The sequence below is a fragment of the Cinclus cinclus genome, chromosome 4 (assembly GCF_963662255.1).
Source record: "Cinclus cinclus chromosome 4, bCinCin1.1, whole genome shotgun sequence".
NCBI lineage: Eukaryota > Metazoa > Chordata > Aves > Passeriformes > Cinclidae > Cinclus > Cinclus cinclus.
Window position 1 is genome coordinate 12,623,158 of NC_085049.1, and position 27,821 is coordinate 12,650,978.

The following is a 27,821-nucleotide window of genomic DNA, read 5'->3' on the forward strand; positions in this document are numbered from 1 at the left end:
ATCTTGTGCAATAGTTTCACCCAGTATTTATCTTTTTGTAGTGACTTAGCTCAATTCAACCTCGGCCAAATATTGTTTTTACCATTCCTTTAGTTACACACCAGAATATGTGCTTTCATTCTGCAAACGAATTAGGAATGCTCATTCTAACTTCATAGTTAAATTGCAAAGGATTCTCAAACAGTCAATGAGCAAATAACCCCATTTGGGTGTATTTTATAGAAACCATTTGAAACCAGTACGTCAGCACTGCCAGCTCATTGGCTGGTGATAATATGCGAGTTGTGATGGTTTTAACAATTGTCTTTTCCCTAAAGCCAGCTGAGGTTTTGTTGCACACTTTCACAAATGGATTACTATCAAGAGTTTTGAGTGCTCAGACCATTTCAAGCTTTAAAAACCTAAATATTTTTTATAGTTGCCTAAAGGTAGAGGTATTTATTTTGGCTGAGGGATCTAGTATTAAAATAGGGAGATTAATAAGGTCATATTGCCCATACTGTGTCATGACCAGACTGAGAAAAATATACTCCACTCAGCAACATCAGAGAGAATGTAAATTCATATGTGATTTGCTCTGGTTCATGGTGCACAATCCAAGTAACTTACTGCAGTGTCAGAAAGATGGCTTTGGTGATAAGCTGGTCCAAAAAAAAAAAGTTCTGTAAACAAATTTTAAGTAAAACTACTGTCAGAAATATGTGAAGTGCTTTTTCCCTCTCCTTCTCCTGGAAAGTCTGTCCTTTGGCAGGCAGCTATGTGCACTGTGCAATTCATCTGTCTGGAAGGACAGCTGAGAGGACAGCCTCCTGGCCAGCTGGCAAGGTGTCACTATGCACACAGATGCCAGTACGTTCCTCTGAGAGGGAATAAATCAGACAACTGGCACCTGTGACACTGATGTCTGTTCAAACATCTCTCCCTTCGTGTAACTTAAACTGTAGTGGAAGGGCATAGTTAGGATCTCTCTCCTTTGTGTAACCCTTTGCCTGTGGAACTTTCTGTTGAAGGCTGTGAAAATAGCACACTGAGGCAGTGTAGTGTAGAAAGTAGGGTCTTCCCATACATAATTGACTAGGGTTAGGAACTCCTTCTTGGAAAAACGAGACAAACAATGAATTCCTGGGGACTGATCTGGTTGTTCAAGGCAGCGATATTAAGCAACAGGATTCATTTTTATCATGAGGGCTGTGATCTGTTTTCTACTTTTATCATAGTATACTTTAAGTGGTGAATGGGAAATAGGGCTGTTAGTATCCATGGTGTGGTACAAAATGTGTTATCACTCCGTATTTTTTGCCTTCCAACTTCAGTGACCTCTGTAAAGAGGCATTATACTTGAGTGAAGCAAATCCAAATGCACCTGTCTCCCAGACCCCTTCATATATTTCTAATACATAATAGCTAGAAGCTGGCAAATGAAAGACAGTGCCTGAGGGGTTCTGCAGCTGAAGCTAAGCCCAGTTTCTTTTATTTCACTTACATTAGAAATCCTGATAATTATCACGTACTGGCTGAAAATATTTGTGCAGGGCAAAAAAACCCCATGAGAGTGCCTGACAACTTCAACCAAAGACCATGGCTTGAAATGAGAACTACCTACTACCTTTTATACCAACGATGAAGTATTTTAGATTAAATAAATTTTAATATGGACAAAATATGTCAATAGTTACTTTAAGATTTTAAGGGGTCATTTAATTTCTGCAGAGACATAAACAACTCATAACATCAGAAATCAAAAGCAGTTATACATGTTTGCCAAAATTTCTAGCAGCTCCAGGGAAGTTTCTCTGCACTTTCCTGTTAACCAGGGTAAGTTACTCTTGTAACACAAATGCTGTGCTTCTCTTTCACCCGTGTTTCTACTCTCTTGTAGATATTAGGTATTTACAATTATGAGGTAAGATAAAATGTAAATCCTCTTGAATTATAATCCAGTCACATTTTCTTTAGGCTGAGTACATGTGTCTGGAGGGTTACAGAAGATTTACTGATGTGTGTGAGCCACAGCAGTTTCTTATAAGGGTGTAAGAAAGAAAACGATTGTGAAGATTTCTCCTTACTGCAGACAATCTACAGCACTGGGTCAAACACAGACTCAGCTCATCCCTTAACACAGTTGTGTTTTAATCATTACATTATGGTTATACACACTCTGTCTGGCTAAATGAATATTCAGTCATTCATTTCAAAGACTCCCTGCTTGAAGCACAGGAAATCCAAATGTAAGATTACTGAACAACAGGGAAATTGTGCTGAAGCCCAAGTCCCTAAGCTCAGTGGGATATTCATTGCTAGTCCTAGCAAAAGAGGGCACACTGACTCCTGGTCTGCCTGATGCATGGGGCATTGTCAATGCATGGTACAATTCAACAAAAATACAGATAGCAGATATCAATGAGAAATGCCAATTATCTGCAGGCAATCTGTCATGATTTTTATTTGTGACTCATTAAAGGCATTAAACATTGGTGTGTTATCAACATCATTCTATCTACAAATACAGAGCACAGCTTGGAGAGGGACACTGTGGGGAAAGGTAGCTCCATTCCAGCCAGAACAAACACATTCATAAAAATATCTGATATTTCTAGGTCACTCAGAGTGGCCAGGAGATTCACAACAGATCTTTCAACATGCTTTGACCTTCTGGATTCCTTAGGCAGGCTCCACTTTTGCCTTTTGTTTAGAAACACCTTCATACTCCAAGTGGCTTCCCAGGAACTCTATGGCTCCTGCTTCATTAACTATGACCCAACTGCAGCATATTAATGCTGGAAATATACAATATCTAAATGGACTTTTCGGTCTTATTCCTTTGTTTCTTTGCCAATTTAGTGTGTTTCAAGTGTGCCCCAAACCAGATCTTTTGTTTGTCTAACACTGCCCCCCCCCAGCTCCATTAACTTCTATGGGTCATACTTAGAGGGACTAAAGGAAGATTTTGAACTGTATATTCCCTTCTCTCTGTCAATCAGATCATCCACAAGTCCTATCTTATTGACACTGAAGATTTTTTTTCATCCATTCTGTGATTTCACGACTTTGCCTTTATAATTTATAAAAATGTTACCCTGAATATATTCTTGGACATTGTATATGTTTATCCCTGTCTTGGTATTGGTTAGAAAGTGAAGCTCTTCTCCCTTGGTGATATTTATTCTCCTTTTCTCACTTCTCTCACTCTGCTTGTGTATTTTTAGGAAACAATCACAACTGCCTTCAGCTTTTTCTTTACTATGCTAAATAATGCTCATACTGTGCTCTCATACTGTCCTCCCTCATGGCAGTGCTTTCACCATATTGCTACTACTTGCAGTTCTTTTTGACTCTCATTTGATGAGGTTTTCTCTATCCCTACCTTACTTTTATTCACCATTTGCCTGTATCATTAAGGCTTAAGTGATGAGCCACCACATCCTGCACCAGAGCTCTGTCTCCCACCAGATGAACCAGCACAGACAGTCTAACATTAGCAGTAATTAGCAATAATTCTCTCTGTTTTTGTAACATTTGCATTTGCCTTGAATGTCTACATTAAACAGAAAGGAACAAGGCAAAGACGGACGTTAGAAAAGGAAGTTCCCAGTTCAATAACATGTACAAGAAGATAAGTCAGCAGGATTAGATTTACTAAGCACAGATAAAAGGAAGGAATAGAGAAGACGCTGATAATGTTTTGTTCTCCCTCCCCCTCCAACCCAGTTCACCCCCTTCATCTAAAGGATAATGTAAATTCCTGGTTTCTGGGAAGTAAGCCCTCAACATATTTTTTTTTAATATCTTATATTTTTACATATGTATGTATATATGTATAAATCATTGGCTGCCTGTTTTAGGTGCTGCATGAAAGAAAGATTTCTGCCTCTTTCCTATTCTTAAGGCCCTTGAGTAAAATAAGGAGTGATCTCCAGCAGTCTATTTTCCCTTCAATCTCCAGGCTGCAGAGTGCACCCTGTTCTTCTGCACTGTCCTGAAGACAGACCCTAGGCTGACTTCAAAACCAAACCCACATGTTGTGCTGTCAATGCTACTGCAAACTGGGCCGTCTGAAAAAAACACGACACATCCTGTGGAGAATACAAAACACATAGTTCACATCATGTTGATGTATTCCTCTATGTGGAGCAAGCATTTTATAGGCATGCAATTGTATGGATGGGCAAGGAGATAAGAAAGACCAGAAATTTCTCTCTGGAGAGCATCTAGGTGAAGCAATTAAGCTTTGACCATTTTTATCTTGTGATTTTCTTCTTTGTCTGCCTCTGTTGCTGCTCAGAATTTCCTGAAAAGTTGCAGCAGCATTTGGCCCATGTAATTCTTGACTGTTTGCCTTCTGCCCACATGATTTGACAGTGTAACTGTGAAGCTGAACACACTTGCTAAATTCCTTTCTGAGGATTCTCAGCAAAGCTGTGAGCAGGACCAGAAACTCTGGGATTTCTCTATACTGCCTTAAAACTACCTTGTATTTGGTTTATACTTCCTTAATATTTAGAATAATATGAGTTAAAAACTACATTTCAACTAATAAATACTGGATTTTTAATATCTGAAAAGAGATAGATTCTCTCAGCCCTGTTGCTTGCCAAGGCAAATTTCTGAATTACCAATAGAAGAGAATGTCAGAGATTTTTAAGCTCTGCTGTTGCTATATGAATACAGATTAATTGGTGTCTATAGGGCCTTCATACAAACACACACTTATCTGTTAAAAAGAGAAATAGGAATGATCCTGCTCACTAATAGGAATTTCCTCAGGGATTCAATAAGAGCTGGATTAGACAATGAATACTTAGAGGGGTTCTTCTGCTAAATATCAGCACAGGCTCCTTATTGGGGGGATGATGTTTTTCTAATAACAATATAGAGCCAGTGCTTTAGGTTTGATAAAGCTTTTTTTTTTTTTTTCCCCCCAGTAAATATCAAAAGATAATGAGTTTGTGGGATGGTTTTGGTAATGATTTTTTTTACCATATTTTTAATCTATTGTTTCTAGCCTACTGCTATGTACTAGAGGTGCTGCCATCAGCGAGGTGGCTCTGCCCAGGCCTGATATCCTTCAAGGTTCAGGGTGTGCTGAGCACTTTCATGCAGGTGCTGGACTAGGGGACCTCCAGGGTACCTTCCACAGGAGTTATCCTGTGATCCCACCATGCACACACTGTTAAATTTTTACGCTGAAAAATGATAGAGCTGCTCTTGTCTACCCATGAACTCTGCAATACCTGTGTATGATGCATATCCAGAATGGGAATGGTAAACAAGGCAGAGAGGAGACTGAGGAGGTTAATAAGACACCTTCTTTGCTTACAAATAAAAGGATTTTAGAGAAGGATAATGATTAGAGGTAGAATATTTGTTGTGCAACTTTGAAATTGTCCTGATTTTGGTTGTGATAGAGTTAATTTCTTCCTATTAGCTAATACAGTACTGTGTTTTGGATGCAGTATGAAGAATAATGTTGGTAACACAGAAATGCTTTTAGTTGTTGCTAAGAAGTGTTTATACTAAGTTAGGAACATTTCAGCTTTCCATGTCCTGCCAGGAAGAAGGCTGGAGTAGCATACGAAATTTTGGGGAAGCAACAGCCTGGATAGCTGACCCCAGCAGGCCAAAGGGGTATTCCATACCATACAGTGACAGGCTCAGTATATAATCTGGGGAGAAAGCTGGGCAGAGACCCCTGCTCGGGGACTGGCTGGTCATCAGTTGGTGAGTGGTGAGCAATTGCATTGTGAATCCTTTACTTTGTGTTGTATTATTATTGTCATTATTATTAATATTAATATCATTATTTCCCTCCCTTCTTTTTCTGTACCATTAACCTGCCTTTATCTCAACCCATGAGTTTTCTTAATTTTACTCCTCTGATTCTCTCCTCCATCCTGCTGGAGGTAGGGCAAGTGGGTGTGTTGGTCTGAGTTGCCATGTGGGGTTAAACCATGAAAGGTACTTTTTCAATATTAGTTGTTTATATCTCAAAATATTACTGGAAAGAAGAGAAGCATTGACTTACCCATTTTAGGGGTGGGAGAACACAGATGCAGCAGGTGTGTGTGACACAGCTGTGTGAGGATGATGCAACAAGGTGGGGCCAGATCTTGCAGCCTCAGACCTACTCTCTAGACAGCAAATGGGCCCTCAGTGTCCTAACCCAGTCCAAAAGTCCCACAAAATATCAGCTGCCTATTCTTTCTCTAGTGTCACCTTTCTCTATTTACAGATTAAATTTACAGATTATTTACAGGGTTTAAAGAATGTGCAGAACAGCTTTGCACCATGAAAAGAAATGACCACGTGCTTAGTGACAGTTTTACTGCTAATACAATGTTACACACATTCAAATGCCATTATGTACAATTTGCAGCAATGGATATTTAAGAGAAGTTAATCCTGCCAACTATACTTTGTCAAAACAGGTCTAAGTGACTCATAAAATCACTGCATTGGCCACAAATGAAATAAGGAAACCTCACCACTGTATGGACAAAGAGAACAGTGGGTAGTTGGCCAATTCTGTTATATTTTCCTGTTTACTGTGAGATCAAGTTCAGGGAAAAAGCTGCCTGCCTTTCATTTAATCCATTTATGGAAGCATATTGCACAAAGCTTTTTTCTACCTGAACAGCTTTAACATAATTTTCCAGGCACAGTTTTTATGGTGGCCTGGCTGGTTGGATATATTTAGCCCTGAACAGAAACACTAAAAGGTAAATAATGATGCTGTCTGACTTTGAGAGAGCTGATTATTTAAGCTCAGTGATGAGCAGAGCACCTGTAGCTCTTGTGTGAGTTCAGACAGCAGTCAGAAAAGTCCACAGACAGACATCATTCAAATAAAAATATTTGGTGTTGAAAAGAGCAGCTTTGGTTCTCTACAGTATATGAAGAAAGAACAGAATAAAAAGAAGGGCTCTTCTTTGTCCAGTGTTAGCATCTATAGAAATAGGACTGCGCCCTACAATGTAGGGTAAGTACCTCTCCTTCAAATATATATAAGCTCACCTCCCTGAAAGGAACCCTGCCATAATTGATATTTAAAGCTCTTAAGACATGAAGCTATTCTTTCTATATTTTTTTTATGCATTAGATTCAAAAAGGTAAAATCTATTTGTAGATATTTCAGTGCTGAGAAACTCCTCTGTAGGTCAGCTTTGTTACTGCTAAACTTCCTTAATATCAGTTTTCAGACAAAGCAGTTTCCAGAATATTTTACTCTCAAAGAAAAACCAAACCCTTGCTTCCAGAATTTTGAGGACATGAGTCTGCATTCTCTTCCAGAGGATAAAAGTTAAGTTTAGCAAGTCTTTCCATTTTAGATATAAAACATTGGAAGATGAACTAGCCTTTGTGATGTGCAGATTCCAGGTCTAAAATTCACTTTACTACCTAGCTTCTGCTGCTCATGTGATAGAGAACAGATGACTGAACAGGAGTTCTATTTATAAGAATATGGTGTTGTTTTGTGCTTCATTAAAGGAATGGAGTTTTTGGATAAGAGTCTGTGGAGGTCCTGTGCTGAGAGTAGAAGAGCAAATTAGCAGATGTTGAAAGTGCTTGGGAAGAAATCTGTAGTGGGGGAAAAAAACCCCACAAAAAATAACAAACAAACAGACAAAAAAAAAAAAAAAAACAGTAAAGTTTTTAAAGCCAGACTAAAGAAAAACTTTTGAAATAGACTGGATAAGGCCAGCCTGTCAGCTGATGCTGTGGCACGTTCACAGGACAGTCTTGGAGTTAAGCCAGAGTAATGTCAGCAGTTATGATAAGATGACTCAAAAGACTGAAAGCACGAGAAGGACTTGAATTCCTCAACTTAGTGATGAGAATAATTTCACCAGAAGGGAAAAGATTAATACACACACACACACACACACACACACACAAACACAAACACACACATATACAAATGGATGTAAAGATGTCTTTATGTTTTATTAATCCTTCTTTTATTTTAGAAAATATAACTATCTGTGCTCTAAGGGTGACCTGGAAAAAGTGCTCAGTCTGCAAGTATCATGGTACTGTGGAAAAGTTAATATATTTTTCCAGGTCCTTTTCCAGCTTTCTGTGGCCTTGCACTTTTGCATTCTCCTAGCATTCCCAAAAATAGTATTTTCAGGTTTCCATTCCTCCAAAGTTTGATTACCTCATAATCAAGGTTTTCTGAAATATTTCAATCCTGGATTATTCACTTATATTCGGTATTCATTAATTGCAATAATAAATGGCAGGAAGCAAAATGACAGTGACCAAACAATTCACAATGGGTTTGAACATTATAGCAGCAGCTCAAGATCAAAGTTGTTGAGTCATGTTTCCTGTCCCACATACCTTTAATGATATACCTGCTGACTGACTTCCTTTCACCACTGTAAGAATACAGGAAAACAATATTAGATGTTTTCAGATTGGTCAGTGTGTTTATTAATATATCCAGCACACGCCAATGGTTGAGTTTCATCAGTGTTGTAATTTCAATTCTTTATTCAGGTAAATAGCTCACTGTGCCAGACTTGGATGTGTCCCATTTGCATGTGCTGTTCTGCTGTGCCCTTTCTGTGACTGCTGCAAGTCCAACCACTGATTATGAGGATAGCTTCTCATTAGTGATTGTTGGCATACCATCATCCTGTTCTGATTAGCCTGTGATCCCCTGACCACTGCAGTCACCCACTGAAATAATCCATTTCACCTACTTACAAGCAGCCAGCAAAATACTTCATGGTTCTTTTTTGATAGTGACAGTGCCCTGTATTTGACTATTAGCTCAAACATAATGAGATGCTTGATGATTTAGATAAGCTTCTTTTTTTTTTCTTTTCTTTTTCTTTTCTAATTTATACCTGCAGGTCATGTAAGACTACACATCAGCTACTTGCCTTTGGCCTCAAATCACAATTTTTGTCTACCGCCAATTGCTGAGTTGTGAGATGCTAACATATGTCACTCTCTATGTCCTTCATAACTGCTTCAGCACTTCCCTTCAAGACAAGGAGCTGTACCTTAGTGGGAACTTATCTTCAAATTTCTCATTGTTTTTTCCAGATAAGCAAAGTATTATTTTCCTGGTTTGAACAATCATGTAGCTTGCAAACTGATATTTCTCATTGAAATTAGAAGTATTAACAGAAATAAAGAAATAAAAATTAGAAAAACAGATTTGAGCTCAAATTTTCCAAGGGAAGGCTGAATTTTTCATGAGAGCTATTACCTATTGTTCAGCTTTCAGGTCCACCAAAAGAGAGACTCTTTTATTAAAGATCATTGGAAACTTTGTATTGTTGAACAAACTTGCAGTTCTTTCAGATTCTAAATTTTCTTTGTATCAACATCCTTGGTTTTTTTCCATCCCTCCTAAATTACTATGTGAAGAAAAATCCTGTGCGTAATCTCAATGCTTTCATTATCTGGCTCTCTTCCTACAGACATCGGATATTAAATCTCTTTCTTAGCATTGCCCCAATATTTGACATTTACCATTGCAGAATTTATCTTTCAGAAGCTACATCTTTGTTGATTTTTCTTCTAGAACAAATATTTATTGTACAGCCCTTACTGTGCTTTTATTTAATCCTACCAATCTTTCCAACTACAGCACCCAGATATTATTTTTCAGAAACCTTTTAACTTTACACTAATAAATAAGGATCTAGTGGGTTCAGTCTAACTCTGCCATCCGTGCAAGCCCTGAGAGTCTACATAGGTTTGATTAAAGTCCCTTTATAAACCATAAATGAGTAGCAGCTGTGCCTGACATCTCTCAGAAACTTGGCAAATTAGACCACCTCACATTTGACAAAGCTGCAGGTGAGAGATGACAGGTTTCGTTTGTGGTCTTCACATCAGTTCCCTCAAATTAATGTTCTGCATCAAAACCGATCCTATTTTCAACTTTTGATGAAGGGAGAAAAAGAAAGTAAAAAGATGAATGCCTCTTAGATAACAGAGTTACCTGGATAACCAATACACCCACAACATTAAATATGATGCAGAACCACTATAAACAATGCTTGTGTATATACTGGAGTTTCTGCTTCCTGGAACATGTTGAAAGATGGGCTGCATCAAAAGCTTTATGAAATAGCAATGTATCACACACAGAGTAAAAGACAATAAATCATGTTTTGGGGTGTGATGAATGAATCAAAATAAGCCAACATTAAGTTATGGGAGAGAGGAGCCATCCTTACATTCTGCCCCACCCCTGGGCCAGACAGGTTCAGCAACCACTGGGTTTGATTTGAAATTTTGAACTTAAATTTCAAATCTTGAACTTAAAAACAGGGCTTACTTTTATTCCAGACCTAGGCCTGCTTTATATTCTAAAATAATGCATGCAAACTCCGGGTATTTTGAACTTCGCTTTGTCCTATTTTAAATTCTACCTGAAGTACTATAATTGAAATAACTTCATTTCAACCACTTGTATGCATTGTTTATATTTGCTCTGGATCTATCCCTCTAAATTATACCTGCAAAAAAAAAAAAAGTGTTCATTTAAATTCCTTTCTGCTTGGAAACTGAGATTCAGAATACAGTAGATTAATTAGAAAGTAGATTAAGTAGAAAAAAACATTGATTCCAATCTTACTTATTAACCGACAGAATGCTTAATAGTTTAAATAATATCATTATATGTCAATGTTAGTGGGCATTTCTAACCCTGCAAATTAAGGGAGGTAGTAAAAAATAGTCAAATATTCAGTGCTTGTTCAAATGTCAGTCACTTGAGTCCTTTGATTGGAGAGTAACAAAGGAAACCAGCACTGGCTCAAAAGCTTAATCTTTCAATTAAAATCATATGATTATCTTCACCCTTGTTGGATGCTCTGTGCAGGCCAGAGTTGCATACCCTGAATTGCATGAGACATTTGTTCCCTTGGAACATTCCCCAGAGTATCGTATTGTGGTTCTTTAACATTTGTTATTAATTTCTTTTTAAACAATCTGCCTTAACATTGCATTTGTCTGTTTTGTTGTGTACACTCCAACAGTCCCTTGTGAAGCGTATTTCATGGAAAAGAATTGAAAAAAATGGTAGAAGAATGATCCTTGGTAAACATATTAAAAGAAATGTATTGTTTATCATTGACTTGGCCTGGTATGATTTTTTTCTTTAGCTCTCCCTCTGGAGCCTCCAACACACAGTAGCCTAACTCATTTTCCCTGAGAGCAGAACAATTTTGCTTTTTATGAGATTAATTAAAGCAGGAGTTGCAAGAAGCCTACTAGCCAGGGACATTTTTCTGAAAGCATTAGTGTTTGAAGATAAGTAGCTTTAAATGCAACCTTTTCTTAGCATTATGTGGGGCTCAATATTTAATTAAATCAGAGCTATGTGGACCTTTTTTTGTATTTTGAATTTTGCTGAAAGAGAAAAAAAAAGGAAAAATAAATGAACTCTTCTCCCTTGGAACAGCAAGAGGAGCAAATATCTCTTCCTTTACTAAGATGTTTTATGTGCTGCTTCAGGCTTTTGAATCAACTCTTTACTATTAAAATGTGAATGTGCAGAAAGGCTGAGGGAAAGAGGCAGGCAACTTGTCTATGTCATGTTTCTGCTGAAATGTAAACTTCTTGATTTGCCAAGAGAATCCTGGAAGTTGGTGTATCCAAAAGGGCCCTAATGTTGTCATTGTCTTTGAAAATATAGTAATAAGTTGCATGTGTAGCACAACCTACCCTGCAAAACAACCCAAACCCCTAGCTGTACTGTCTTTGCATTTGGCATTGGTAACAGCACCACCAACTCTGACTTAATTTTTATTGTAGCAAATAGAGTCTACTGCCAAAGTATCCAAGTCCCACAAAGTTTACAACTGGGTAAGAGGAAAGTGCTCCTTCTTTCTCTTTTTTACCATGACTAAGTTTAAACTGGGGGACCTGGAAGAACTTCTGTGCTGTCCTCAATCCTCAATTATATGTTCTACTCCCTGTGTCAAGGAAATCTGGATATTTGAGACAATAGGTGCTGCAGAAGTCAATGCACATCATGGTGGGTTATTTCCATGCACAAGGAATGTGAGACACTAGTTGGCCTGTCACAAATCAAATGAGAAACTGTCATCAAAGAAAGGAACTTTTAAACTTTTAAACTTAAGTTTCTGATAATTTACTGACTAATGACAACTAATTGGAAGACAAGTTAAAGGAGGAGGTGGATATAAGTACAAGCTGTGAGATCCTTTCACCAAAGGAAGTAGGAAGAGACTGCAAATCCCTGTCTCTAACATGTCTGAATCAGTTTTTTGTTTCCTCACATTTGAAAAACACAACAGTAGGTTATAACTGTGGCATCCGACTTCTCTCCATAGCAGAGCATCAGGAAGCTGTTACCAGCTGCTGCAGTTTTCAAATTTAATGCAATCTGGCCCCACCAGCATACCTCATCCACCAGTTTCCAGTATTTTCCATGTCTTCAGTGAAAAAGCAAATCCTGTTGTTAGCTCAGTTCTATAATCCTATATACACTATAGTCCATGAGGAAAATTAACTGAGAAATCTATTGAAAAAGCTATTTAATAATGTTACTAATACATGAATGCCATCAGCCTGGGGACAATCCAAATCACTGCCGTAAGTTATTACAGGTGGAAGATTTCATATGGCTCCTTCCATGCCACCTTGTCCCTCAGAACAGCAAACAAACAAACAAACAACAGAAAACCCCAAGGGCTATTAAGAATGTAGTGTAAAACCCTTTAAAGATCTGACTTCGAAAAACAAGCAAGGCAAAATCCTCATGCACAATTATGTCATTAGGATTCTGTCTGAAAGTGGCACTGTGCATTTCCATAAGAGAATTAGGCATTCATTACCTCCATTACATTCCATTCCGCTAATATGATTCATCATATATATTTAAAAATGAAGTCATTTAATTATTATTGGCCATAAACCCTACTTCTAATAAAGATGAAGCCATTTAACTACTGTTGGCCATAAACCATACTTCTAATTACCCACTTCACTAATGTTCATTTGTCATCTATTTTTTTTTATTTTTTCTGCATTGGACTATAACGAGTATAAAAAAAAGACACCTTTGTCTGATGCCAAAAGATATTTAGCTATGATCATTGTAATCCACCAAATGTCCTAGTGAATCAAAATGGAGTCTGCAAACCTCTTGACAATTATTATTGATTTCAAAATGGTGAAATTTTGGGTAAACTGCTGATAAATATCATCCTACTCATGTGTAAATATGGGGAGTGATCAAATACATGCCTCTGTATTCTCTCATAACAAATGATGTCAAAGCAGGAAAAGATGTGACTTCAGCACACATTTAGCCCAGGGCAGGTTGTAGGACAGGAAGATATAATTCTGTTTGGAACACTTATGCCCTATTAGCAAAAATCAAACTGATAGAAGCATTGTCTAAAATCAAATATTGGCCATCCTGGCCAGTTACAACTCTGCCTGCAATGTGCAGTAAATGTGTAATACATAATAAATCTTTCAATTGCACTAGACATATCAAGATACAAATTTGCTTGGCTGAGTACTATTATCTTACAGCTGAGTTCATGACATTTCATTTCTCATTCTGCAGCAAGATTTTAAGCAAGCATATGCTAAATGGCTTAATACAAGTTCAGATGGTAACAAATGGCCCCCTACTTCCAAAGACATTTCCTGCAAGCTCTGGTCACATGCAATATTGCCATCTTCCTTATTTTAGTCTGCAAAGGAACGGGACAATGAGCGAGGAAAAATGTCATCTATAGCTGAAATCTGTATTGTGGATTGCCCACTTACTGTGCACTTTTGTTTTTGAAAAACAGGTAAAATTGAGAAGATTCTTAGATAATATCTACACTGTTTGTTTGCAACATGGTATTCCAAACAAAATCCTCTCAAATCTCCCTACTGCCATGTGGCTACCCTTCTCCAGCCACTGTTTTTGAGACAAAGGTATTGCCATTTTATTCAATGTGTGATTTTTACTGGAAATATAATATGTTTTCTAGCTTTGTAAATTGATGCAAACCTCAGCAAATGTATATTATAAGATGCTGTCATTGCAGATACACAATTAGGCATTTTTCTGAAGACAATTGAAAAGTTAAAACTGATAAGCAGAATTTGTAGTCATAGTTGATGCCTTACCATTGCCCTAATGGCCTCTTTTCAATCATTGCATACTTTTTATTTCGCAAGACAAAATAGTGAAGAGCTTTTGTATATAGAAGATGTTTTTAAAGTTGCTTAGGATTGGAGAAAGTCCTCACTTAGAACACAAGATGCTCACCAGGATGCTCATGTAGACACATGCCAGTCATCTGTTTCTCAGTAAAACTATTACCCTCATGGGCTGAGTTAGTCTGATTTTTCCTGCTTTGGCCTCTCAGCCGTAAAACAACCAGAGCTCTGTTTCTCAGAGACTGTTAGTATTTATAGTAGTGGCCTGGTAAATATACTGGGCAGAAATCATAGCCATATATTAATTATGCAGATCTTTTCAGTGGAATACAGTTGCCTTTCATTTCAGGTTTCTTAACAGCTGAGAATAACATTGACACCACAACTGCCTCAAAACTGGCCCCATCACTTATTTGTTTCTCCAGTGGGTCAGAGACTTTGCAGACTTATAGGAAAAAAGGACTGGCATACATATATTCAACGCAAAACACCAGACAAATTGGGAATGTAGGGGGATTGTTGCAAAAGCTGAGTCATATCTGAGATTCCAGAAATGGAAAGAGGCAAAATTGCAATGTCTGTGTGGATAGACTTTAAAAGAAAAGGGAAGGGTATAGCCAAACGCATATAGAGCAAATTCAAGAAGCATTTGACTGATAAGAATTGAGCATGTGTGATGTTATTTTTATGATAAACATTCTGGCCAAACAAGCATTTGGCAGTTTTCCTCTGAGGCTGTTTTTTAATGTTGTTGTTGGCCTCGATTTCATTAGTCTAAAATACGTCGGTAATTTCGTAAAAAAAAAAAAAAAAAGCAAAAAAAAAAGCAATATCTGTAAATTACCCTTGTATCATAGTTGTCAGGGTGATAAATGAAGAGAGATTAATTAAATGTATATTCAAATGAATCCTAGTGACTGTAGAGGTTTTTATAGGCTGGGATTTCACTGAGACTTGGGAATGGTGTCATGGTGAGAGGAAACTTTTGTCTGGAAACTTCTGAAGTTAAAGTGTCTGGAAAGACACATGGGAAGGCACTAGAGGATTGTGGATTTATATACAGCATCTGGGTGCCCCTTTGTGGGCTGTGGTGTTATTGCACTGGTGAGGGCTCCTACAAGGTACCCAGGGTACCTGCAGGATTGCATTACCTTTGATTATTGCTATCTGTCTGACGTTTATGCACTTTGCAAACACGTGTCATTTTGGAATTAAACTTTTACTGCTTCAGTACCTTTTCTGTTTCATTATGTGGTCTAAAGTATATTCCTGATATTCCAGTGCAACACAGTATCATGCTAAATTATAAAGCTTATTAAGTAATGAGTCATTTATTAACCACATTTGTGGCAAAGCACAGCCATGAAAGCAGAGATATTGACATGAGTATGAGGAAACACAAGTCGACACTAGAGTAGCAAGAACCACTAACAACAGACATGAGAGAAGTAATCTTCTATATAGAAAAACACCCTGAAAGTTTGAAAGAAAGTCTCTTTTCTCTCAAGTATGTGCTTTAGGAGGTGAAGAAAAGTGGCAGTGGTTTGCAAAGGGAGAATCACAAGTTCCATCTCTGCAACAGAAAAGTATTTCATGTCTCAGTGGTGAAGTCTAGGGTGAATTTTGCAGGGAATATATTCCTTTTTTGGATTAAGTGTTCTGATAATATGGAGAATCTGTGCCACACTTATTGTTTAAGAAAATATCTCCAATTATTAAATGAAAACCATCAACAGTGGGTCTTGGCTGATCCTTTTTTCCAATATCTGTCATGGGCTGGAATGCCATGCATTCCTGCGGCCCACAGCTCTGACTGTGCCAACATTGTGTAGCATGGCTGTTCCTACAGGACCTTTCAGTATAATTCAGTCTTGCCTGAGACAAAACAGACATCAAAATGTTTGACTATCCAGCAAGACAGGTCCCCTAAATTTTTTTGGGGGTTTGTCCTTTTCTCCATCCTTTATGCCAACCAACATTGTAGCTCTCACTTGTCATTTCCTACCAACTAGTTTTTCCTCTTTATGTTTAATTAAAAAAAAATAAATTCTTGCAAACATAATACTATGGAGGTCAGTTGGAAATTATATAAGAAACCAATAAAAAGCTGAATATCAAGCCAACAAAAAAAGAGTTAACTATCTGAGTAACTCCAGGAAATCTCTTTACTTCATGAGAAAACTCTTATGTTAGACAGCTGTTGCATAGTGGGACATCCTTAAAACTCCCATTACCTTCATAGTTTGATCAGTGTGCACAGGAGGCAATCTCCACCCTTATTTTACTAAATGATTGGTCAATAAGCAATACATGGAAGCAGTTGCAGAAATGGACACCAGAATCTGACTGTTCTAGCTGAGTGCTGATAGAGTACACAGAATTACAGAACCATAGAAATGCTTAAGTTGGAAAAGTCCTTAAAGATCGTTGAGTACAAACACTGGCCTTACATCACCGGGTCCACTACTAAACTGTGCTCCTCAGTGCCACATCTACATGTCTTTCTAACACCTCCAGGTATGGGGACTCCTCCACTTCCCTGGGCAGCCTATTCTAGTGTTTGGCAACTTCTTTTGCTCCATCTGTCTTTTTGTCCTTTTTGGTGTTTATTAAACCTCTTTTTCTAAATCAGTATTGTTAAGCTACAGAATCACATTTTCCCTTTCTGTCTTTTTTTTTTTCTCACTAGAATCCTTTTTTCTGCCAAACGAGACCCCTTTAACTGGAGAAGTGTAGATAATCACAATACAAACTCCATATTTAAAAGTCTAAAGAAAGAAAAAAATCAGCATTGTCTGTTCCACTAGACAGCAAGTTACCTGGCATACAAGGCTTCTAAAACTATTTTCTGGAGCCTGCTGTCATTAAACAAAGATGACTACAAAAGAAATCAGGTGATTTGAGCCATTGAAACTGTATCATAACTTTATCATGGTGGTCCTTGGTTTTTGAAAGAAACCTTATGAAACAAACACCTCTTCTCCCATGCCCAGTTGTGAGTCCTGCAGCTCCTGGTTCCCTGGCAAAGTCTTTGGCCTTGCTCTGAGTGTCCCTCTGTTAGAATCTAACTCCACTTCCTCCTTTGTTTCTTCCACTTAACTTTCTCTAGCAACAACAGCAAGGTCCCCACAGGTCTTTAACAGCAGTGCTAACTTTTGACTTGATTCCCATTTTAAATATTGCTGCAACAATAGTAGTGAGAATAGCTTCTTTTTAATAGAAACAGTATTCCTGTGGACCATGCTGTTTTTCCTATAGTTCATGGCTAAGATATAAATGACATTTTCAAGTTTTCTATGTATTGTGTAAACAATTCAGAGCTTTGTTTATCTTTTTTTTTCCACTGAAAAAAATATAACTAAAAGAACAAAGGTTCAAAGTCAATGAGTTCCTCTTGCAGAAAACTCCAGCAGCACAGCTGTGTACTTTTCTTTAGAGAGAGCACTGTCAATGGAAGCAGGTAAAGTGGTCCACCATAAACCAGATTCTAAAAATCATTGGGTCCTGGACACAGTGTCCACAAGATATAACATCTTGAGAGTAGCATGTTTACCTTCAGCACAGAATAAAGTGTTAGTCACAATAATTACTGTAATGCATATGAAACTTCTTTAAAAAATAAAGAGAATGGGGAAGCAAATTCACCTTGGACTTGAAGGAGTTAGAATACATGTAAAGAAATTAATTTTTAAGACAGATTACTGACTCTATGCTCATTTTTAGTTCTAAAATGGAGATTACCTTTATAAAATGGGAATTACATTTTCTGACATAGTAACAATGCCAGTATTGATAAGGTGATGAAGAATAAAAATTCAAAGTAAAATTTAGTTAATTCTACCTTTCTACACAGTATTTCAAGCTTGAGAAGTGGGGCAATGATGTTCAACACCGGAGTCAGGACAACCCCTGGTATCAATACAGGCTGGGAGATAAAGAGTATTGAGAGTGACCTGGATGAGAAGAGCTTGGGGGTTGGTGGATGAAATACTGGACGTGACCCAGCAATGTGCACTTACACTCCAGAAAACCAATTGTATCCTGAGTTGCATCACCAGCAGCGTGGGCAGGCAGTCAAGGGAGGGGATTCTGTTCCTCTGCTCTGGTGAGACCCCACCTGGAGTTCTTACCAGCCCATTTCATCCAGCTCTGGTATCCTCAGAACAGGAAAGACACAGACCTGGTGCAGCAGGTTCAGGGGAAGGCCATAAAAATGAGCAGAGGGATGGAACACATCTCCGAAGAGGAAAGGCTGAGAGAGTTGGGATTGCTCAGCCTGGAGATGAGAATCTGGGAAGACCCTATTGTGTTTCAGCATTTAAAGGGGGCTTAAAAGACACATGAGGACAGACTTTTGGCAGGGCCTGTTGTTACAGGACAAGGGATAACAGTTTTAAATGAGGTAGATTCAAACTAAATATAATGAAGAAATTTTTACAATGCAGGTGGTGAGAAACTGGAACAGGTTGCCCAGAGAAGTGGTAGATTCCTAGTTCCTGGAAACATTCAAGGTCGGGTTGGATAGAGCTCTGAATAACCTGGTCTAGTTGAAGATGTCCCTAAGCATTGCAGTGGGGTTGGATTGGATGGCCTCTAAAGGTAATTTTCAACATAAATCATTCTGCAGTTTCATGACTGGAATGATTGTCCACAGCTTTTATTTAAAGAAATATTTTACAGCATATATTGCATCTAGATCTTGGGTAGAACTTCAAACTCCTGAGACCATGCCTGTGCTTGTCTAACATAGGCATTGCCTCACAAAAATATTACACACATACTCCCAGTCAGGAAACCATGCTCAGTTTAATGTAATACAAATATTTGAATGCCTTACTCAGCTGCCTCTGCAGGAGATCTAGATCTCTTAATTTACTATCTCTCTCCCTCTTCACAAGAAGATCCAGTTTAATTGGCTTCTGGAAGTCCAGGAAACTGTGCAGAAACTTCTGGCATCTGCAGTCTTGAGAGAAAATATAAATGACACTTACCAGGAGCATGTTTAATAGTTTGGCTTGTGCCAATGTCATGTTGTTTTTACACAATTATCCAGAAGCCAAATCAGTCACCCAGGATCTGAGACCATAGTACACACCCACAGGGACTGAGCTCAGATCAAAAAAGGAGGATCTGGCCAGCGATTATCCTGGTCAAAGTGACCTAGCCCCACACACATGTTGAGGGAGATGCAAGTTTTCAAACCATGTGTACTTTTTATTAGAGTTTTGCTGGTTTTATTAAAATCTCCCCTCAGGACAGGGACCAGAAGCCTTTCCTTCCCAGTCGTCAGGCTTGGCTGGCACCTGGCTGCACAGGGTCAGATCTTCAGCAGAGGTGTTTTGTGCTCAGGGCACTCCATGGTGCTTAGGGCGCTCCTCTGGGATGGGAATAGAATAGGTCATTTCCTCAGGTTATTAAAATAATCAAAGAAGACCTGGATGACCTGGTGCGTATGTGAGAGCTGAGCAAAGATCTCATTTCATCAGATGAAGGAAATTGTAGCCTTGACTCTTTCTGTGCCTTTGGACATTTCTAAGGAACTTAAGCAGTACAGAAGCAGCTGTCTATCTAACCAGGACTGTGTCAGAGCTCCCATCTTCAGACAATTCAGAACTGTCATGGGTGACTGAGGTGGCACAAACTGGGGTTGCTGAGATTGCAGAGAGCTTTAAGCAAAGTAGGGAAGCAGCTAAAGAGTAGAGACCTATATGGTTATTCACAGCAAGATTGCTCTTTTATCACTTTTGGTCAAGTTCTAGTTTGAGAATATTCTTATGCATTGTTTCGTGAAGTCATACCTTTAATTTTTATTTTTTTTTTTCCCAGAGAGCACTTTCTGATCACTAAAATGACTATTAATTCAACTGTTGATTTTCTTTCTTTATGCAGCAAAATGAAATTATAATAGTAACAATAATAATGAAAAATAGAGTTTTTGCAAGCACATTCCTTGTTAAAATCTGGTTTTACACATGTATGATTGAAGTAGCTGAAGGTATGGTGGGGAATGGAGCCCAGCTCAAAGGAAAGTTGAACATGAACTCTAGTTTGAAAATATGAAAAAGGGTTGTTTTTGTGGTTTGGTCTTGGGGTTTGGTTTTGATTTTGAGGGGTTTTTTGATAGGAAATTCCCAAAATGATTAAAACTTAATAATGAGCAGCTGAGTAAAAGACTGAAGGACAATTGCAGCTGAGCTGTTTATCTGCTTTGATAGGACTCATTTCCCCAGCCCTTATTTGACACAAAACCAGATGTACCTCTGTCATTCCTCTGACCTCTGTGGCAAGATGAACAGCTAGGCTGATGCATTCATTGATCAGAGAAAGAAGCAGTCCAAGGCAAATAAGCTATAGATGCCTTGCTGTGAAATTAAAGATTTAACATCTGTCCCATGCAGATGGTAATTAATCTTGAATGTGTAATGCCACAATTGGTTGGTTGACAACATTACTTTCTTAATCTGGAAGCATGGGTAAACAAATGTATTGGATTGCTCCATGGGTAACATTTTATTAATGTGTTATAATTGTATATGCAGCCTATAAATCAGATAGATTTGTCATCTACATTGCTAATTGTGTTTATTGTTGGAAATGCTTCTCATGTTGCTTGGTATTCACTAACTGGTTGATTTCTCACTGTTGCAAACCCACATTCTTATAGGAATTGAGATCTTTACTGTTGCAAATATTTTAGGAACTGTTAAACATTCTTCCAATCTAATTGCCTGGTAGCTAGATACATATAAAGATATCTTGAGTACTACTTTTGATTTTATTTTATAGCATCTACAACTATGAAATAAATTTTATTTTTTTTGGATAATAAAGGGATGATGAAATGCTAATTAGTTGGTTTTATATATCCCATCCTGCCCTCTTACTGCTTTACTCTTTGTACTTCTACACTTCAACTTCTCATTCTTAAAATGAATTATTCTCCTTCCTCATAGCTTCCTCTAAGGATTTAATCAGTGGTTTTCTGCAGATAAATCTATCTCCTATTGGCAAGATCCTGCTAATTCCAAATCTTAATTTCTCAGTTGTTTTCATACTTGTACTTTGCTGTAACTAGAACAGCTACTAGTGTAAAAAAAAAAAATTGGATTTGCTGAAATCAAGTTGGCAGTCTGCAGCAAAAGATCTTCCAGAATCAGGAATGCTTACAGTAACTGAATCTGTGTCCCAATAAACTACCTGTAGGAGAGGAATTTTCAAAACCTTGCTTGAACCTGGTTAGATTCAGAGGTTTCAAGACTTAAGTACCTAATATGGATTACATGCCGATTTAGGAATATAAATATTCATCTACATGTTTAGAACCCAGTGGGAAATTGGCAACTCCTCTGATGTATGTCATTAGCCTAGTGGAACCAGATTGTTTGTGCCAAATAAATGCTTAGACTCATGATAGCACATTATGGTGTTTGAATTAAATCTCAACTCTTACCTTCTAGTGTAGGATGATTAACATTGTGGTGTAAGAGGAGTTCTTGAGTTGTGTAGGTCATGTTTCTCACTATTCTTTTCTCCTCTGTACTGGCACGGGGTGGGTTTTATCTCATATTTCTGCCTGCACCACAAACACCATCAAAACCCCATCCAGCAAAAATAATTAATTTCATTTTGGCCTGTGAACAGACACCAGCAGATGTCTGCAGTTTTGATTTTCAGTCCTGAGTTAAAATCCCTTGAAGTCGATGGTAAGAGTGACATTTACTTTAATGGACTTTGAATCAAGCTTTTAGTCACTCACAAAGGAGGGGTTGATTTAAACTGGCTGCTTGTTAGTGGAAGAGCTTTCATTTGCTACAGTACTTTGAATGAAGCTGTTCCCTGAGACATTTGCTCCTCATTTTCCTAGAGGAATGTGTAGGTTGTAGAGACTGGTCTTACACTTGTCTAACACAAAATTTGCAGTGCCTCCATATTTGTATTAATCTGACTTGAAGGGTAAGTTATTTATAGAAATTAGGAGGTGATGGCTTTTGTTGTGGGTATTTCCAAACATAAGGACTGTGCTTAGATGGTTTTGAAATATTCTGAATTGACTCATCAGTCTTTCGAGTGAACCTTAAGTAAAGTTTGCCCTTGATTCTAACAGTCTACGACTTTTAAAATTTATATTCCTGCTGTAGCAATCAGCATTAAACATGTCTGCAAGTTTCCTAGGCTACATGATTTTTTTTTTTTTGTAGAGTAGACAAAATATCAGCATGAACTGTGAAATTAAATCAGCCCCATTATGCAATCTTCTCTTGTCTTGTATTTCAATCGATGGGGAATTTCTAGAGCTTGTGGAAAGGGAAGATGTCACTACATAATTCTGATAACATAAAATTAGGGAATCAAAATCTAATAAAAAAATGAGAAGAAAAAATGTTTCTACAGCTACTCAATCGTTGTAACAGCATAAATATCTCTGGAAAAGTAGAATTATTCTTCAGCAGAGAAGTTAAATTCCCCACTGGATATTTTGGTTCCATTATTTTCATAACAAAACTACTCTTATCTTTTGTTTTTGACTACTCCTTATGTTGTCATTTCTTGTTTAAATGTACTGCATGAAAACAAAAGTGTTTTCTTTTCCCCAACTACCTGACTATTCCTATTGAAAAAAGCTGCACACATGTATCTATGCATAAGGAAGTGAATCCCTTTAATTTTCATGGTTGTATTAGGCTTAATTTTTGTAACTGACACTCTGTGAGCACTTCTGCTAAAAAACTAAATAACAAAAATAACTAAAGAGGATGAGCATGAAAAGAGGTATGGATAAGGGCAAAAATATTTGGCTCCAGTGTCAAAATGAATGCTTGGCAATGGATGCTAAATTATTTTGTGAAGGTTAAGATTTACTATGGACAGTTTATATGGAAAATGTAGCATCTGCTGAATCCAAAGCATCATTTGCTTGTGTAAATTTATTTCTCTGTCCATGCCTTTATAACTATGATAAATTTGAGACAAAAAGACATCCGAATTTATAATTTTAATTCCTGAACATGAGAATTGGATCGTCAGCAAATACCCAGAATATTACATTCATTATTTCAGTATTTCATCCTTAACTAATTTTCTGTCCCTCTGTCTTTTCCTTATTGATATCTGCTTATTGTAGCTAATTTAGAAGCAAGATCCTTAGGGTAGGAACCTGTCTTTCTTTGTTTGTCTGTAAAGTGCTGTGAAGACATGGGAATAATGTGTTGTCTTTCACAGTACTTGACCTTTGATATATCAGATGAAGGTCAGCATCTTCCATAATATGGCAAAGTCTGAGATCCTAGACCTGACAATTACTATTTCAGAAGTTATTGCTCTCCAGCATCACACTAAATTAGCACATGAACAGAGAATTTGGACAGACTTTAACTTCCTCATCTCTGCCCTCCAACAAACTATGAATACAGTTCTGCAGACTAGTATTTTTTTTTACTATCTGCAGAAAAATGTGTTTTCTTACCCAAAATATATCTCAGAAATCCCATAGCTTTGTTTATGGGTTTTTTATGATCACTGGGACTATAGAAGAGCATGCTTTGGGGTATTAATTATAGCATAGTCATGTTGTTTTGCTTCTGGCACTTTGGTGCGTGTTTTTCAGTTTTAGAAAGCTAAATTGTGCTGAGCTCTAGCTAGCCTGACATACTGCCCTGGGTGTCAACACTAGATTCAGATCCAGACTTTCTCAGCAGCAACCCAGTTCAACTTATAGAACACTGTCAGACACTGCTTTCACCAGAGCTCTGGAGCACTTTCTAGCATTAACCGTGGCAGTCTTCCCAGAGTCTAGAAAAATAAAAACTAGTCCTCAAGCAAATGTTAACGTTTGCACGGCGTGGATCCTTTGAGAAAAAAAGAAGTCAGAAGGACAGTGGTGTGACTCTGGCAAGGATAGTGGCACTCGACAGTGTTCCTGAAGCCCAACTATTCCATCTAGAAGCATTATTAGATTTGGTTATTTATTACCATGAGAAAATGGCACCTGTGGAAACTGTAACTAGGAAAAAATACACCCCACCCCCCCAGATTTTAATTTAGAAATATTGAAGGTAAGATGAGGCATGAGGAATACTGCCATCTGTAATTTCCAAATACATATGTTCAAGGAGATCTAGAATTCCTCTCCCCTGGAATTTCCTGGGATATGAAGAAAGTAGCATCATTCAAAGCATTAGAGTATGCATTTCTCCCTGCAGACAGAGGGAAAATAGACATAATAGCTATGATGTAACTGCCACAGGCAAAACTCATAATGAGGTTAAATTGGTTTAAGCCAATGAGTTGAGCAGGGCTTTTCAGTTCACAACAGTATGGCTTGGGATAGATAAGTTACTGTAAATACTTTCTTTTTCACCTACTGCAGGAATAAACAATCACATATTGCTTCGCATTTCTTCTGATTTTTCTTTCTAAATCTGCATTATGCATGTGTACAGTAACAAAAGAAGGCAATACAATTTATTCTTGAGAACCGATTTTCCTGTTTCCTTCAAGCTTGGCCTCATTATCTTAGACTAGATTTCCCCTAGCATTTACTTGAACCAAGAAGAATCTATTTGCAATGCCTTTGCCCCCAGAATCCTCTTAGCAATAATTTTAGAGGTTTATGCAAAGCGCACATTCTCTTTCTCTATGGTCCTTTATGTAGACAGTTTTATCAGCTGGACAGTCAGGGCTTGCACATAAAAAACCTGAAGCATCAGCCAGCAGCAGCAGAGTCTTGGAGTAGTATTTCATGACTCATGAAAATATGGAAGACAGTGACATTATCCTATGAATTTAATGAAAACATCTGTTTTACTTAAGCTAAAAATCCTAAATTTGCTTTAGTGTCAATATAGACAAATGGGCTCCTGTGAAAATAAGAGTTCCTGGCTAAGTTAGGCTCCTAAAAATAGGTGAATGGGATTTTAAGTTGCCTTCACTGAATTTTGTCTTTCTTGTGCTTTCTTTTTTTTCCAATCAAGAAGTCTGCATCCAATGTCATGACTATTTCAGTACATTAAATCAGTGTATATTGGAATTTACATTTATTGTCTGTACTTTGTGTTCTCAGTAGTGTCTTGCCTGCTTGTATGTATGTGAGTTTTTTTGTAGTAAGGAAAGGCAAGCAGTCCTGTATCAGCAACAGTGTGGCCAGCAGGACCAGGGCACTGATTGTGTCCCTACACTCAGCACTGGAGAGGCCACACCTTGAAACCTGTGCTCAGTTCTGGGCCCCTGACTACAAGAAAGGTATTGAAGTGCTGGGATGTGTCCAGAGAATGGAACAGAGCTGGGGAAGGGTTTGGATGAGGAGATCTTTTTATGGAAGATGATGAAGTCTGATGAGGAGCACCTGGGACAGCTGGAGTCTTTTAACCTGGAGAGAAGGAGGCTCAATGGGGACCTTATCACTACCCAAAAAGAAGTTATAGGACATGGGGGTTGGTCTCATCTTCCAAGCAACAAGCAATAGGATCAAAGGAAATGGCCCCAAGTTGCACAAAAGGAAGCGTAAATTGAATATTAGGGAAAATTTATTCATGGAAAGGGTATTTATTTATGGTCAATTTATTGACCATAAATATTTATTGACCATGAAAATTTATTCATGGTCAAGCATTGGGATGGGCTGCCCAGGGAAGTGGTTGATTCACCATCCCTGGAGGTATTTAAAAGACATGTAGTCTTAGGGATATGGTTTAGTGGTGGGCGTGGCAGTATTAGGTTAGAAGTGATGATCTTATAGGTCTTTTCCAACCTAAGCAATTCTGTGATCCTATGAAAGGTCTTTACAAGTCTTGCAAAGTGCAGTATTTATGCATTTTTTCAGTGTTCCTCTCATACGGTGCTCAAGAAGTGATGTTTCACACAGAAACACTTATGGAATACTGCTGTAGAGAGGGGGAAAGAGATTATGATGAGTAAGGCAAGGGGTTATGATGACTGTTATTAAAGCCTTGCAGAACTAACCTATTCTATAACACAATTACTGTCTCTTGCAAAAAGACACAAACAAGGGAGACCAATTTGCTGTTTGTTTCTTTTTCCTCCCACAACAAAAGCCCTTCTGTTTTTTTTTCTTGCTTCCAGGGTTGGAAGAATATTGCTGACCTCAATGTGCTGAATTGTGTATTTCATATTGTTGAAGTGCCCAGAAAGAGAATATTCTTCTGTAAACAAACATAAAACAACCTGCCTGAGACCTCTGCCCTCCTCCAAAGCAAAGCAGATGTGCTCTAATGAGCACTCTTCCAGCACATCTTTCTGCATCCTCTTAGTATTTCAGATGCAGATTTTCAAATGAGGCATCCAAGGAAATATGCTGAAAAATAAACCAATGTGTTACAATGTTTTGTGTATTGAAATTGTTATGGAAGATCAGATGCACATAAGTGCTATACAGTAAATGACTTGAATTAAAACCTAGGTCAATAAAGATAATAATACTGAATCATACCTCTTCAACATATTTATAAAGGCTTTATAATAATGTTTGCAGTCTTGGCAATTCAACCTTGGTCAACAAAAAGTTATCAAAATGAAATGTGAATCTGGCCAGTGTATGGCCTATAATTCAGGAAATAAATGTGCAGAATGCATGAAGATATTCATGGCAGAGTGCTGCACAGGGTTTGACCAGGAGCAATAGAAATGCTTGCTGGAAGCCATTCCACATGCGAAAAGGTTCTATGACATGACAGCCTGACATTACCAATATATCAGGGGCTTGGTGGAATTAAATTACTTTACCCTGCAAGAAGTGCCAGGCTGTCCATTCATGAAGTGTTTTGGTGTTTCAGGCAGAATGAATAAAATGAAAAAGTCTTGTTTTGCATTAATGAGCAATTCACTCTGTGTCAAAGAATTCCACCAAGTTCTTCGGCAATGCACACTCGTTGTCAAAGAACACCACATTTTTCTGGGAAAGTATGCTTAGAGGATATAAAAAGGCCCTAAATATAAATCTGTCTAAAAAAGTGTCTGCAAGTGTTGATCTGACTGCAGCCAGTTTAAATGTACAGTCTGTATACAGAAAGTTTCAAGTTATCTGAGAAAATTTTAAATGTGACACAGGACCAGAATATTGAAGAATTTATAACTGAAGCTGCCACTGCACCAGAACTACTTGGCCACAGTGAGGAGAAATTAATTTTAGAATTCCCATATTCTGTACATCACTGATAATGTTTATTTAAATCAATAACTGAAGAAGAAACTCATAATACTAGGTAGTAAGGAGCTTGTTCCTTACATAGTAAGGAGCTATTTTGGTAGTATATAAAACCTCCCCTCCTTTTAGGTATTCCAACACAGTTCAGACAAGAAGTATTTTATCTCAGTGCTTTCCAAGAAAAAAAAAACAAAAGACATAAAAATTAAATTATAATAATCTAGTCAATGTTCCCTCAAGGGAAGCAAAAAATTTTCTTACTGACTCTGAAGACCTTGGGTCAGGAGAAAATGTTTTGTATGGGATCAAATATTTTAAATATTTCACTTGTTTCAAGTCTGTTTGAACTAACATGAATCCTGTGTATCCTGCATAAGGAAGAATGTGGCCAGCAGGTTGAGGGAAGTGATTCTCCCCCTCTACTTGGCCCTAGTGAGGCACATCTGGAGTGCCGTGTCAAATTCTGGGCTCCTCATTATGTGAAAGATGAGGTGAGTTTGGAAAT